The 15,338-nt window shown below is 30.9% G+C and overlaps 2 pseudogenes; both read right to left on the bottom strand.

The window, feature by feature from the left end:
- Nucleotides 1–15,338, bottom strand: part of LOC149518655 (receptor-like protein kinase FERONIA pseudogene) — a 52,568-nt pseudogene that overhangs the window by 25,261 nt on the left and 11,969 nt on the right.
- Nucleotides 6,272–6,789, bottom strand: LOC149518656 (cytochrome P450 CYP749A22 pseudogene; annotated as a pseudogene).

Here is a 15,338-nt window from a genome sequence, read left to right as displayed (position 1 = left end):
TCTTAGATTTAAGGTTTTTTATACAGGAATTGAATCCCTTCAATTTGGGAGAAATTAATTCAATTGAATCTAGGATTTCTTTTCAAAATTTATTCTCTGTGTAATCTTTCCTTTTTCAATAAATTGAACTCCAAGTCTTTCCAAAACTATTCATATAAACTTTTTCACGAAAATCTCTATTCAACAAAGCATTTTTTACATCCATTTGTGATAAAGCCCATCCTCAAATAGAAGCAATAGCTATAAGAGTTCAAATAGAAGTCATTCGAGCTACAAGAGCAAAGGTTTCTTCATAGTCAATACCATATTCTTGTGTAAATTATTTTGCAACCAACCTAGCTTTATATCTCTCGATATGCCTATCTGATTTAGTCTTTACCTTGTACACCCACTTACAACCCACTATAGATTTTTCAAGAGGTAAATCAATAAGATCCTAAGTATGAGTTTTCTCTAAGGCATCTAATTCTTCTTTATAGCTACTTGCTAAAGAGGATTAGAACTTGCTTCACAATAAGATTTAGGTTCAATAATAGAAAGAATTGTAGATAAAAAACAATGAAAATAATGATAACTTTATGAAAGAATTCGCTCATATGTTGAATGTCTAAGTTATGGGATAGACGGTTCTAACGAATTTGATAGTAGTAATGCAAGATTGCTTATGGTAGAGCTTGTGATGGGACAAGCTTCATTTGGATGAATTTGCTGAGGAGTTGGAGAACTATCAAAAAGGATAAAAGGCTCATGAAGATCATTAATAGATCTGAAAATGAGGCAATGAATACATCAAAATATTTTCCCAAAAAGTAACATGTTGAGAAACACTAAGCTTTCATGCAATAGGATCATAGCAACAATATCCTTTTTGTCCAATACCATACCCTAAAAACACACAAATTGTAGTTTTTTAAGATAATTTATCACACTAAACTTTAGGAAATGAAACAAAATATGTAGAACCAAAAATATGAAGCTCAAAATAATTAGGAGTATTGTTATATAAACGTTTAAAAGTAGAAAATTCACCAGTGATAGAAGAAGGAATACGTTTTCTAACACAAACTGAAGTAAGTGCAATTTCCTTTTAATATTTCTTAGGAATCAATGAAGATAACAGCAAGGCTCTAGTGGTTTCCATGATATGATGATGTTTTCTTTCAACAACACCATTCTGTTACGGTTTATCAGTACAAGATGACTTAAGAAGACTACCTTGAGAAACAATAAACTTTTTTAAATTACTTGATTGATATTCTCTAGTAAAATCAGCATGAAAACATTTAATTATTTTAGAAAGCTGTATTTTGATCATGGTAGAAAAATCTTGATAAATTTCAAGTAAATATGAATAATGCTGAAACAAATAAATCAAAGTGTACCTCAAATAATCATCAATAAAAATAACATAATATCAAGAACCCCCCATAGTAGGTAAATGAGATAGGCCCTGTACATTAGAATGAACGAGATCAAAAGAAAATAAAAAAAAAATTGATTCACTTTTATTGAAAGGTAAAGCAGACTATTTTGCTATTTACAACTGATACAATTATTGGATGTTTTTTTACTTAACTTAACCAAACTTACCACTAGATACCAAATATTGAAGTTTAAAGCAAAAAACATGTCCTAATTTACAATGCCAAAGTGAAAAATATTAAAACTTTTGAACACCAAAAACTAATAAGGATTTTCACACAAAATAATGATCAAATTGACTAAAAGGATGATATGACACATGTAAGTTTTCTAAAACAAATAATCTTCCAATTTTATGCCCTGTCCCAACAATTTCCCTATCAAGGAATCCTGCACCACACAACCATAAGAGTGAAAAATGACATCAAGACCTTGATCACATAATTGACCAACAGATAGCAAATCATGGAAAGTGATGGAACCAAAAGAACAATATCAAAAGAAACATTTTGATAACATGAAACAGAGCTAACGTGAGTATTAAAAATATTTGAATCATTAACAATATAAATAGAAGGTGAACAGGTAATATGACTTAAAGAGTCAAAGATAGAATTATCAAAAATCATATGATTAAAATCTCTAGAATCAATGATCCAATCATTAGAATTAGTACTTGTAGTACTTGACAATGCAGATGTAAAAGAATTATTATCCATAGAGTTGTTACTCATACTAGAAAAAACCTATTGACTATTCTTTTGAGTTTGACCTACAGTGGAGTGAAAGTTAACATTAAAAGTTTCTATAGATGACATCACAATAGCAACTCGCCCCATTTTATACAAGCCAAAATGTTTTTTCAATTATGGGTAATTATGCTTTGTATGTTCTAATTTATGACAATAGTAACATTCAATTTTAGAAAAATCCTTTTGTTGAAATCAGCCAACTAAATTAAAGGTAAAATTTTTTGGACGTACAGCAACTACTAAAACAGTATCATCCCTTCCTTTGGATTTATTGAGGATCCCTTTCCTAGTTTTTTTGGCCACCATTTCTGACAAAACAACATCAACAAAAGAAGAAGGGACACAATGTAGAATAGAAGCATGAATGGACTTTAAATTATCTTAAGGTGCCATTATGAATTATGCAAGATAACTTCCTTCTTTATATAGTAATATAATTATGCATCAATAGTCCATTTAGGTTCTATAAAATTTAATTGATCCTAAATAATCGACATTTTAGAATAAAAATTAGAAATTGATTGTCCTTTTCTCTGTTTCAAATTAATAAGATCCATCACAAAATTAGTTTGAATATCATGTTTTTCAAGAAAATCCCAAACTTTCTTAGTAATTTCAAATTCCTCGTGTTGCATACTAATTAAAGGAGCAACAATATTAGCAATCCAAGTAACAATTTTGCTATTGTTAATCTCCTATTGTTCATATTCAGATACAAAATTTTCTAATTTGTCAAGAGCTCTCGGACATTTTTTATCACCTGTAACATATTTTCAAAGTCTTTTTCCTTTAAAAAAGTTTTGCATCAAATAAGACCCATAAGTGTAGTTTGTTCCATCTAATTTTATTGTAATAGGCTATGATGATTCCGAGAAAGCCATGAAAAAAAACAATTCAAAGCCAATACACTGATCAACCTATAACAAGCCAATAAACTAATCAATTTGCAACAACTGAAATAAACAAGTCAATTACACAGGTGAGTAATCCAGAATCAATAAAATATTTAGTCAACCTATAGCCAATGAATAAAAGCAGGAAAAGGCAAAGGCAATTCTAATTTCACAAAACCCAAGCTGTAATCAATGGCATGAAAACCAATTCCATAAAATGACAAAAAAAAAAAAGCCAAATGCAACAACCAGTTATTAAGGAAAAAAAGTTCAAACAATAGCAAATTAAAGTGACTTGAAACAAATAGAAATAGCAGTCACCGAAAACTGTAATACCATGGTGACTTGAAGAATGAAAAACCAATATTATTTTTAGGGTTGTAAAATATACTATTGTGATTGCAATTTTTAGAAATCGTATTAAAAATTTGAAATTTTGTTAAATTACTAAATAAAAAGTAGTTTTGTAAAAAAACTGATATTAATTTAGCAAAAAATTGATATTAATTGCAATTATGATTAAAAACAATTATAAAAAATTCAACTAAACTAGATCTGACAATTCGTATATTCATATTATTTAAAATACTGATAATTCATATATTTATATCACGTTTTATACAAAAATTATATATTATAGTTCACATTGATACAAAAACATGAAATATATTTTTTTTTGTTTTGTTAAACCTATTATGGTTTTTGCTAAAATTTTAAATCATGTCAACTTCGTATCTTTTATTCGTGTTATTTTCATATTTTATCATCATATTGTATTTGAGATTGTTAGGCCTACCCTAAACAACTGAAGTTAATAAGAGATTCTGGTGCAAAGGAACATATTTAACAATTTGGAATTATAGAATTATTGTGGTAAGAGAACAAGATATTTAAAATGTTTAAATTAAAATACATTTTAATCAAATAACTTGATTAAAAAAATTCACATAAAAGGTACCCATCTTAATCACAATTAAGTAAACGATAAAAATATTTATTTTAATATATTGAAAGGTAGGCATCTATTTCTTAGTAATTAATTTACTTATTTAATTATATATTGTCATATTTATTTATTTTAACCTACTTTTTTTCTTATTTACTAACAATTAGAAAAAATCAAATTTGTTATAACATACATTGCAAAATATGTATAACTGAAGAAAATTTTAATGCTTTGTACTTAATTTATACTAAGACAATGAAATAAAAATTTGGATGAATTGATAGAAAATGATTTGTATTGTTGTTCAAACATTTTCTTTTAATCCAAAGCTTAGGCAAAGAATAGAAAATTGATTAAAGTCTCTTTTGAATTTTTTTTTTTCGAATTCTTAGAATTTTTTTTTCTTGTTGTGGCTTGAAAGAGGGTAAGGGGTTGCAAACAAGGGACAAGTTTAATTAAATTTGGAAATAAAATTTTTTAACATAACTTACCTAAGTAATATATTGAAAAAAAAATTATGAACCATTACTTCATGATAAGATATATATTTCATTTAAATCCTTACGTGTAAGTAATTGATGACTAAACCACATTGATTCATTCATTCATTTTCATAGAACATTAATATTTATCCTACTTACAAAATTTAAAGCAAATGTTCTTTTATGGTAATTAATCTTCTACTTGAAAATTTTAAATAATGACAATGTTATAGCTGATAGAATCATAAGAAATATATACAATTTGCCTCTTGTTTCTATGCACCCCTACTGCTAGTCGTGTATATAAAAAATGTAAATATAGCTTGAATTAGTGAATTGATTGGCCAAAAAAATTAGTGAATTCAATTCTTTCTACATTCTTACTATTAAGAAGGCAGAGAAGAAGAAAAAGAAAAAGAAAAAGAATTAGATGTTCTTACTTAGTTCTCATGCAGATGCTTATATATCTCCCTTTTTTTTTATACTATTTCAGTTCTTTCATTTCAAAACAAATATTCATATTTAATTTAACATGAAATAGGCTATTTGTACTTTAATTTTAAGAAATATTTCAATATTGTGTTTAATAGTTTATAACATCACAATGTAAAGAAAAAAAAAATTAATACTATAAAATATTAGAAAAACTTTAAATGCTTGAAAACAAAATGGCTTATTCTTTTGAAATGTAGAAAAGATCAAAGAATATGTGAACTTTAATTTTGCAAATTTGATGTAGTATCATAGAGGATCTTGATCAATAATTTTTTTTAAATGAGATTTTCTTTTTAATATTTGAATATGCTAAAATTTGAATTCAGATTTCTAGAAATCTTTATCATTTATATCATGAACATTCTAGTATACAAGGTTGATTTGGTGATCAATTATATCCCCACTTTGAAATGGCCTTTTTGAATGAGTTGGTCTACAGACATGGCAATATCACACAAAAATTACCAGTTAATCAGATTGAAAGCACTTATATTGTAAAACAACTGATAAAAAAAAAGGTGCAAGATTCAAGCTGAAACCTTGTCAAAAGGCCAAATTATTGCAAGTACAACCATGCAAGATACAGTTATGGAGTTTTGCAGATTCAGGTATGAGTTCCAAAAAAACAAAAGTTGTAAAACCATGTGCTTCTTTTAGGCCACTGTAGCATCCGGACGAGATCCTAAAGGGGTCAAGGGACCCAATTGTCTTTCCTTAGACATAATCCAGGGCCATGAATAATGACACAACGCAAACTTTTTCATTCACACACCAAACCCACTTTTTCCTTTTACTTTAAAAGTATTATTTACAAACCATAACACTAGGAAAATCACATATATTCTGGAGTAAGATTAGAATCCCCTTTGTTGAAAAGAGTTGAAGGCTAATTAAAAAAATAATGCCGTTTTGTTTAAGCCAAGAGCCAGAAATCCTTTTGCAGCTTCGTGGTGATCAAATAACCTCCAAGTTTTTTGCTTTTCCTTCTTACTGCAACTGGCATTCTGGATACAGTAGTAGACAAATCCACCAGTTACCCGGTTCCCTGCGCCAGTAAGTAGCCAACAACTATGGAAAAGAGAAACGAATTATTTAAAGCTGAAAGGCTTTGACAGCAAGTCAAGGATCACCCAATTTAAAAACTTGAATTGATACACAATCAGGAGCCAAAAATGGCTGGTAAGAACTGTGTGTTGTACATTGATCACACCATTATTTAAAACTGTTTCTCACTTACTATGAATATTTTACCATCTTAGACACTAATAGAAGCAGTTATTGCATTAAAAACTTTAGGCATCACTCTGTAGGGAATGAAGCATTACTTGAAGTCCATGTTTTGGCTGAACCATAGGTTGAGGAAATGGCGCATGAATATGGGCTGGGGAGAGAGTAATGATGTAGCGTTGTAGGATCATTGAGAGAGCAGTCTTTGTTTCTGTGATTGCAAAGCCCATACCCACGCAAGATCGAGGTCCCAATGAGAAGGGAATGAATGCAGCCGCATTGTATTTGGTAGCTTTCGCAATACCTTCTGCGAATCTCTCTGCTTTGAAAAGATGCCCATCATCACCCCATAGTTGAGGGTCATGGTGAAGTGCTGTGATTGGGACCATAACCTCCATATTAACAGGAATAATGAGCTTTCCCAATTGAACGTCTCTTGAAACGTTTCTAGACATGGCAGATACAGGAGGATACAACCTCAGGGTTTCGTTGATGATCATGTTCATCTGCACTATTGAAATGGTCAGAGATTGCAGTTTTGCTTACAGTTTTTAGTTTGGAAATGCCTTCAGAATGAGGATTTTTGTCACCAAATACCTCGATCACCTCTCGTCTTGCTTTCTCTTGACAATCTGTACGGATTGCTAAAAGAAGGACTGTCCATGCAAGCAAGGAATTAGTGGTTTCTTGTCCAGCAAAGTAGAATGTTTTGCACTCATCTACCAAGTCTTCTATGGAGAGCCTGTTTTTCTCATCCGAATCATGGAAAGCATTTACAAATGATCCTAGAAAATCACTGCCGAAACTGTCAGCTGCGCCAGCCAGTATTTTCTCTTCCCTTTTCTTAACCATTTTCCATCACACATTCATGTATTCCTTTAGCAAGCTTTTCTGATTCTATTTCATCAGTAGTTTTCCAAATCTTGCTGCAAAAGCAAACAAAGGTATAAGCCATATACATGGAGAAAAGGAGGAAATAAATCCTTTTGGATCATATTTCAGATTTTGCACTCAAGTGACTTCTAGTATTTCCTCTCTATTGGAAATCAGGGACAAACTCTTGACTCTAGACTAATAATGTAAAGACGGTACCTAAGGGAGATATTATTCAATTTGACTCGAAGATTCTGTGATTCTATCTCACAAAGCATTATGGATTTAAATCTATGCATATATCATAGCATATCTTTATAATGTCTATGTGCGATTAGAAGGTTACAAATTAACTTACCTGATGCCCGGAATCCGAGATTTATGAAAATTTCTGCTAGCAAGTATTGATAATTTAATCAACATTTGAAAAATCTTCTCCCCTTACAAGTAACAGGTACCAAAAGCTGTTCTAGATATAACTTTTGAAGTCAGTAACCCGAATTGTTCAAACACTTCGATCTCTTTCCCTTCCTGGCCTTTCCACTTCTCTAGCATTGTCTCAACGGCTGCAATTATTGCTGGATTTATGTTCTGCCAAACACAACCATCCATTTTGTAAGAAACTAATTCATAACTCTTAATGTCAGTACAAAATAGACTTTCGAAGTTTTACTTTTAAGCTCTCCACATGAAAAGCATGATTTGCCAACTTCCTTTGCCTGGCCCATTTTTCACCCTCGGTTGACACAAGCCCGTCCCCGAGTATCTCATAGATAAAGTTTTCAGCCTTCCTTTTCGGAAAAGATACTTCAATTTTTTTAAGAACCTCTTTGACTAGTTCTGGTTCTGAAATTACCAGTTGAGCTTGATTTCTCTCCCAGGTAAGATGATTCTTCTCTAAAAAAAGAACAAAAGAAAGGGTTCATTTTTTATTTGAAGTTAGAAACAAATTCCAAGTGAAAAACTTCGGAATTATCTCACCATATATGTTGATCCAGGACTAAAACTGAGGCAGCATCCTGGGAAATATATCATGAGTCAAGGCAGCCATAGGTTTGCTTAATGCTTCTTTTCTGAATTGGACAGATGCTTTGTTGTTTCCATGGATGAATTCACAAGGAGGTCCTTTGATTCCCTGTAAACTCAGTGCGTACTGTATGCGGAAAGGTATCCACCAATATTTGTGAAGGATTTTGAATAGAGTTATGATGAGAAACAGGCACAGAAAACTTGTGAGAAGGATTAAAAGCTTTGCTGTGGAATTCATTTTCGTCTCTTAGCAATGAATTCAGATGTTTTTATGTACTAAACATTAATTCATTCTTTTATATAAGATTTACTGATGCTTTAGAAGCCGGCTTTTGGCTTCATTTGGAGCATTTTTTTATAATAAAATTTAATCAGAAAAAAGTGTTAGAACTCAAAATTTTCTTGCATTCTTCTTGTCATTTATAGAATCTTGTGAGCCGATTATATAAATTAGATTATATTTTGGAAGAATTAGTTTTCGTGACATGTGCTTTGCAAGTGATTCTTAACGATATTATAATTATAATATAATTAAATAATTAAATATTTGTTTTTAGTAATGAAATTGAAAAAATCATCGTAATACTAAATTAAATTGAAATTTTAAATTTATTTTTTAAAGTAAATAAATATAACAAAAATTTTAAAATGAAATTTAATAAAAATAAATATCTAATTTTTTTCTAGGTTGATTTTTCTATTTAGAAGTTTCCACTAAGTTCATAAACTATAATTTACTATTAAGTTAACACTTATCATTAATTTACCATTAAATTATAAATAATTTACTATTAAATTATCAATAATTTATTACTAAATTAATGATAATTTACTTCTAAGTTAATATTGATTTTATATTAAATTATCATTAATTTCTGTTATTATCATTCACATTATAACTAATTTAGCAATGAGTTCTTGATAGTTTACCACTAAGTTTATATTGATTTGTTATTGTCATAACGTTTAGATCTGGGGATTTATCGCTAGACATTGACTTAAGGAGTCACCACCAATCTTTTTTGTTTAGGTGCGATTGGCCACCTACGAATTTATCCTTTCAAGGAACACCTAAGCTTAACTAAGGGTCTTTAAAAGAATAGGTTCAAGTCTACTAACCAGAATAAAGTTCGGGAGTTTAGTTACGTGTGAGGAAGCTTATAGCATCCTCATAATGCCCATCGAAAGATGGTACCAGCTTAAATTCGTGTTATCCAATAAACCTTAAAAATTTTACCAAGTAATTAATTATTGAAAATTATTCTTAATTAACTTCAATACTTTTGACAAAAAATTAAGAAAATCCTCTCACCTCAAGAGTATACAAGAAAACTATTGTTTCATTTTCAGATACGCTATTGTCGGATTATTTAACATTTAAAATTTTCAAGAAAAGAAAAGAAGAAATGAGATAAAAAAAAGGAATAATGATTCAACTTTTGATGCAAATCCTTTTTCTTTTATTTAAAAAAAGAAAATTCATTGCTTTTGTATAAGAAAAATTGATACTTTCCACTTTTCCTTAAAATATTTTTCTTGATAATTTTTATTTTTAAAAAAAATTAGTACTCCAACTTTTCCCAAAAATGATTTTTGTTTTAATTTTTGAAATTCTAATTCTGAGAAAAATTGATACTTTCAACTTTTCCTCAAAAATATGTTTGAAAATTTTACTTTCATGGGAAATTTCCCTAAAATATTTTTTTTGAAAATTTTATTTTTAAGAAAAATTGATACTTTTAACTTTTTTTAAAAAATATATATTTTTAAAACCTTTTATTTTTCAAGGAAATTGATACTTTCAATTTTCCCTTAAAAAAATATTTTTTTGTAATTTCTATTTTTTTAGAAAAAAAATTATTGAAAAGAAAGAGAAAAAAAATAAAATTAAAATTAAGGAATACCAAATAATTATAAATTAATAATAATTATAATAATAAAATAAATAAATAAATAAATAAAAATTTTAAAAAAACTTTGAAACGGCTCGAATCGACTTGGATTCGGCTCGGCTTGAGAGATAAAATCGGCTCAAATGTGCATCTTAGTAGGAAACGGCTCGGCTCGACTGGAACCCAGGTGGAGAAGCGGGTCACTGGTTCCGGTGCGCTATGGGTCTGGTCGGATCTTGGCAAAACGCATCGATCCTCTAGGTTTACTAATGCAAAAATGACGTCGTGTTGGAGGGGGTATATAAAGCTGAAACTCAATTTTTTTTCAGATTTCCCTTCCCCTTTTCTCTCAATTCCCTTTTTTTCTCCTCTTTCTCTCTAAACAATTCTAGATTTCAGTTGAATGTTCTACCGAAATCTGAAAAAATATGCCGAAAACTTCAAAGATCATAAGAAACTTTGTCAAAAAATTCAAGTTTTGTCAAAAAATTCATCGAAATCTGGAAATTTTCTAGAAATTTTCCAAAAAAAAAATGCTAAAATCTCTAAAAATTTTCCTAAAAATTCTAGAACTGCCTTCGAATTTTTTTTTGCCTCTGTTTTCTTTATGTTCTCTTTTGTGTGTTTTCTGTGTGATTTATGGACCTATTTATAGGGATTGATCAGAAACTAGGATTGATCAGAAGAGTTTCTGATCAATCCCAATTCCATCTTGGATTAGGATTCAATCTTTGAATCCAATCCAGACTCTGATTGAATCTCAAATTCACAGTAAAATTCTAATTTTTTCTAATCCTAATCCCAGTCGAAAATCAATCAAGAAAAACATAAAGTCAAGAAAACAAATAATAACAATAGTAAAAATAGTAATAATAATAGATAAAAATATATATTAATAGATAAATAATAATATATGAATAGATAAATAATAAATATATATATTAATAGATAAATAATAAAATATGTTAATAGTTAAATATTAAAATATATATATTAATAAATAATAATAGTAATAAAAAATTAAAAAAATACAAATACAAATACAAATAGGCTTTCCTATTTGGACCAAGCCCAATTGATTCGGGCTTGGACCAAATTAGGTGTTTACAGCTGCCTTATTTGCACATTTTTGTGAAACAAAAATTACTGGTTGTATTATGTTAGCTTTTCATAAAACATCAAACAGCTGACTTGGAGGAGTCTTAATATCTGTAATTTTTCTCTTCACATGACACTTCTATTCGTAATTCAAGGCATTACGTTATGATTAGGCAAAGGATTGTCACTAACGTTTGGTACAGTTACCCCTCTTGTATCAAAGCTAATCATTCCATCCTTGATTAGCCATTGCACTTTGTGTTTTAAGGCAGTGTAACTTTCAGTGGAATGACCAATAATCTCATAGTGATAGTCACAATGGGTTATGGGATCATACCATTTAGGGTAAGGCGTTTTGAGTGGCTTTAATTTGCTAGAAGTAATTAGATGACTGTTGTAAAGCTCACGACATAATTCTATATAAGTCATGGGAATTGGGTCAAATACAGACTTTTCACGAGTAGTTCGTTGCTCTCGTGAACCACCTATTGAGCTAGCTAGACGGGTTTAAGGTCTTAAGGTAGTTAAGTGTTAGGACTGTATATGGTGTTTTGAGGCCTAAAAGAAGGTTAATATGTTTGAGAATAAGAGGATTGTAGGATTGGTTGGTATGAGTAAGGGGAAGTGTTATTCACAGAAGGGTAATATGGAGGGTATTCTTATAGTGAGTAGGGTTAATAACCCTTGAATTATTGTCTATCAAAGCTCACAGCTTGAACTTTAGTCTCTTTCTTTTTTGGGGCTCTTTTGTTGGATGCTTCGACTCCTTTCAACTTGTCATTCTTGATGGCACTCTCAATAATTTCTCTTGAAATCACCATGTCAACGAAATTTTTGGTTACATTTCTTATCATCTTTTCATAATAGGAAGATTTCAAAGTGCTAACAAACAGCACTGTAGTCTCTTTATCAGTCAGAAGAGGTTACACCTGAGAAGCTATATCTCTTCATCTCTGGGTGTATTCTTTAAAAGACTCATTTGTTTTTTTCTCTAGGTTCTATAAAGACAAACAATCAGGAGCCAAATCCATAATATGTCGATATTGATTGATGAAGTCATGGACCATATCGCTCCAAGAATGGATACGGGTTCTGTCCAGCACATACCACCTGGCAGCAGAGCCTGTAAGGCTATCTTGAAAAACATGTATTAATAGTTTTTCATTATAGACATGGGCTACCATCTTCTGATAGTACATGGTGATATGAGTTTTTGGACACTTCATACCATCATACTTCTCAAATTTTGGTACATTGAACTTTGGTGGAATAACTACATCTGGGACTAAGCAAAACCTAGCAGCATTGATAGAACCATAAAATCTAATTCCTTCTATAGCCCGTAACATTTGTTCAAACATACTAATCTTCGAACCTTCCTAAGATTCCACCACATTTGCCTTTTCTTTCTCCTTATATCTCAAGTCATCTAGGTCAGGAACATGGATCGGTTCTATTACCTTTTCAGTAAAGACAAGATTTACATAGCTATGGTAATGCCCTGGGCTTGAAACTGATGGCATTTCAAGGGTATACAGGATATGTGAACTACTGTGGTGGTATATCCTATGTGGACTGGGCTTGTTGCAGATCAAAACCTGAAAGATATAAAGGGTCAGTCACTTCTTATGATGGGGGGCCTTGTTGGCTTATTTTTTTTCTATTCATTTTCACTTGTTTAGCTTATTGAGAGCATCCAGAATCTTGCTCAACTCATTCTCAATCTTTTCCTATGTTTTTTCCAATTTTTCAAATCGATGAGAGTTTTCTTGCTTCATTTGTCTAGCTCTGGCTCTTGTGTTATATTAGTGGATGGGGTTCTTACTGGATAGAGCTATCCTTGAATCTTGAATACCATATCTTAGAATTAGCAAGTTTATATGACTATCTCATGGTTACTTTGTTAAATGTAATGAATGAGGATGCAATGAATGAAAATGCATGTGTGCAAAGAACATTTGCCTTAAGATAGTGCTCAACCAAAATATTTCATTTATTTCAAAGAACTTACATTTACATAGAGTTTATCATCCTAGAGTTATAACCATAAAATTGTTTGATCTGTTTATACTGGGCTCTAGCTTCTTCGATGAAGTTTAGGAGACGCTGCCCATGTTCTCTTACTAGGCTACCACTTGCTTCAATGTCTCTGCCTATTCTACCATCTCTCTTGCCTTACATACCCTTTTACAAATTTGGGTCGTTAAGTGCTCAATGTACTTTTATCTTCCTAAGTTCTCTCTTTTACCACACCAAACTCGATATGATAACTCTCTATGCTCTCTAACCAATGCAGTAATGTAGTCTTCTTGTTCATTCAACTGCTGTTTTAACCTACTTAGGTAATTGTTCAACATGTTATTTTCTATCTGTACTTGGATGCTTTTTCCTTCCAATTCAGCATATTTTTATTTCAATCACGCATTCTCTTCAGTCAACTCAATAATTGTTATCTCTTTGGCTTGTACCCTCACACACAACCTCTTATGTTCATAATGTAACTCTGATAAGTCTTTAACAGCTATGTCACATTCCATAGCAATCTTGCAAACTTTGACTTCATGTTTTTTAGCTTTATCTTTTCATTGATCTTTCTTCTCTCGAAGCTTTTGGATTTCTTACTTTAACTTATCTTTTTTAGACTTAAATTCTTTTGTCGTAAGCTCCAATTCTGATGGTGTCTCTTCAAACTTTTCTTTTATTGGCGATTGAAAGCTTTCATAAGCGAATACCATTTCTTATCTTCGTCTCACTCTCCAAACTAAGTAGCCTTGAGTGACTTTATCAATGAATGGTCTAGGACTCATTCTACGAGGGTTTTTCCATGCCTTAATCATCTCATTCATCCTCTGAAATGCTTTTGGCCCACTGTAAGAAAAATCTGATTGATAAAGCTCATACGTCATGGGAATGAACTATTTTACCCTAAACTACCTTTTCACTAGAAGTGGTGTATGACTTGTTACTCCTTATAAACCCAGTAGTGGGACCACAGTGTTATCTCCATATTGATATAGCATAGGTTCACGATTAATCCATGAGACCAACCATTTTACTTTAGTGCTTGTCAGTTTTTGTAATAAAGTTTCCCACTCTTTCTTAGACTTTTCTTCTGACCACCTACTTTCGTAAAATTCCTTAATCAAAGCTCGATTATAGATATAAAGCTTCGAGAAAGCACCTTTTTTTCATTCGAAGTGGCTTTCATCCATAGGTACAATAACTGTATACAACCTATAAAATGTCCTCTATTTCAAATACAGTAACTCAAAGATCTGACAATCTCTGCTAATACTATCATTGAAGGATTATAGTCATTAATCATACTTTTAAAAAAGTCAATCATTGCTAGTTCAATATAACCCAGCACTTTTGGAAATATCACCATTCCGTATATGGCTAAGGCAAATATGTCTAACCCCTATTCTTCATCGACATGTTGCACTAAAAAATCATGAAAGAACTTTCAAGGTTGGCAAACCTATCTTGTTTTTCCTTTATATGAGAATCCATAATCTCCTTGTCTATCCCCATGAGATGGGCCAAATTCTTACAAAATCCTTATTTATGTTTTTTAATAAATATCTTGTCAGGAGCCTTGAGGTGCAAACCTAGCAAAGTCGAATATTTTTCAATGGTGGATGTCATGTCAACTTCATTGAAAATGAAACACTTGTATGCAGGATCCCAGAAATGCATTACAGCTCTAAGTAGTTAATGGTCAACATTAACTGCAAAGAGGTGTGCTATATGCCCATGCTTCTAGTAAAACTCTTCTTGTCTAGTCGGACTCATCTTCTTCCATATATCAACTAAATCTTCTAGATTATTTTATCTAAGGAGGATGGATGTTTTTTATGTCAAAGTGGAATCATAACCAATTGGTAGGCAATCTTCTTTCTTTAGTTAAGTCTTTTCTGACCGGACCTTTACTTCATTGGGTGGCTCACAAGGAGCTAATACAGATGAGGAGCAAACTAATCATTCTGTGAAGTCTATGAAACATTTTTTGTTGAATATCATCTTTCAAACAAATGTTCTTCATGCAACTTTATGATATGAGTATGAAACAATGCAAAAGAATAAGAACAAAAGGTTAGTATACCAAATAAGGAGAAAAAAAATAAATAACTAAGTAAATTAAAACATCATACAAAATAAAAGGAATGAACCCTATGCTTTTGGTCAATTCTAAAGGGAGAGAGATGGCTTTATCTATAGGTTAGGCA

This window comes from Durio zibethinus, chromosome 5, assembly GCF_047325235.1.
Source record: "Durio zibethinus cultivar Kanyao isolate XHJ-2024 chromosome 5, ASM4732523v1, whole genome shotgun sequence".
Lineage (NCBI taxonomy): Eukaryota > Viridiplantae > Streptophyta > Magnoliopsida > Malvales > Malvaceae > Durio > Durio zibethinus.
This window is presented reverse-complemented; position numbering and strand designations above follow the sequence as displayed.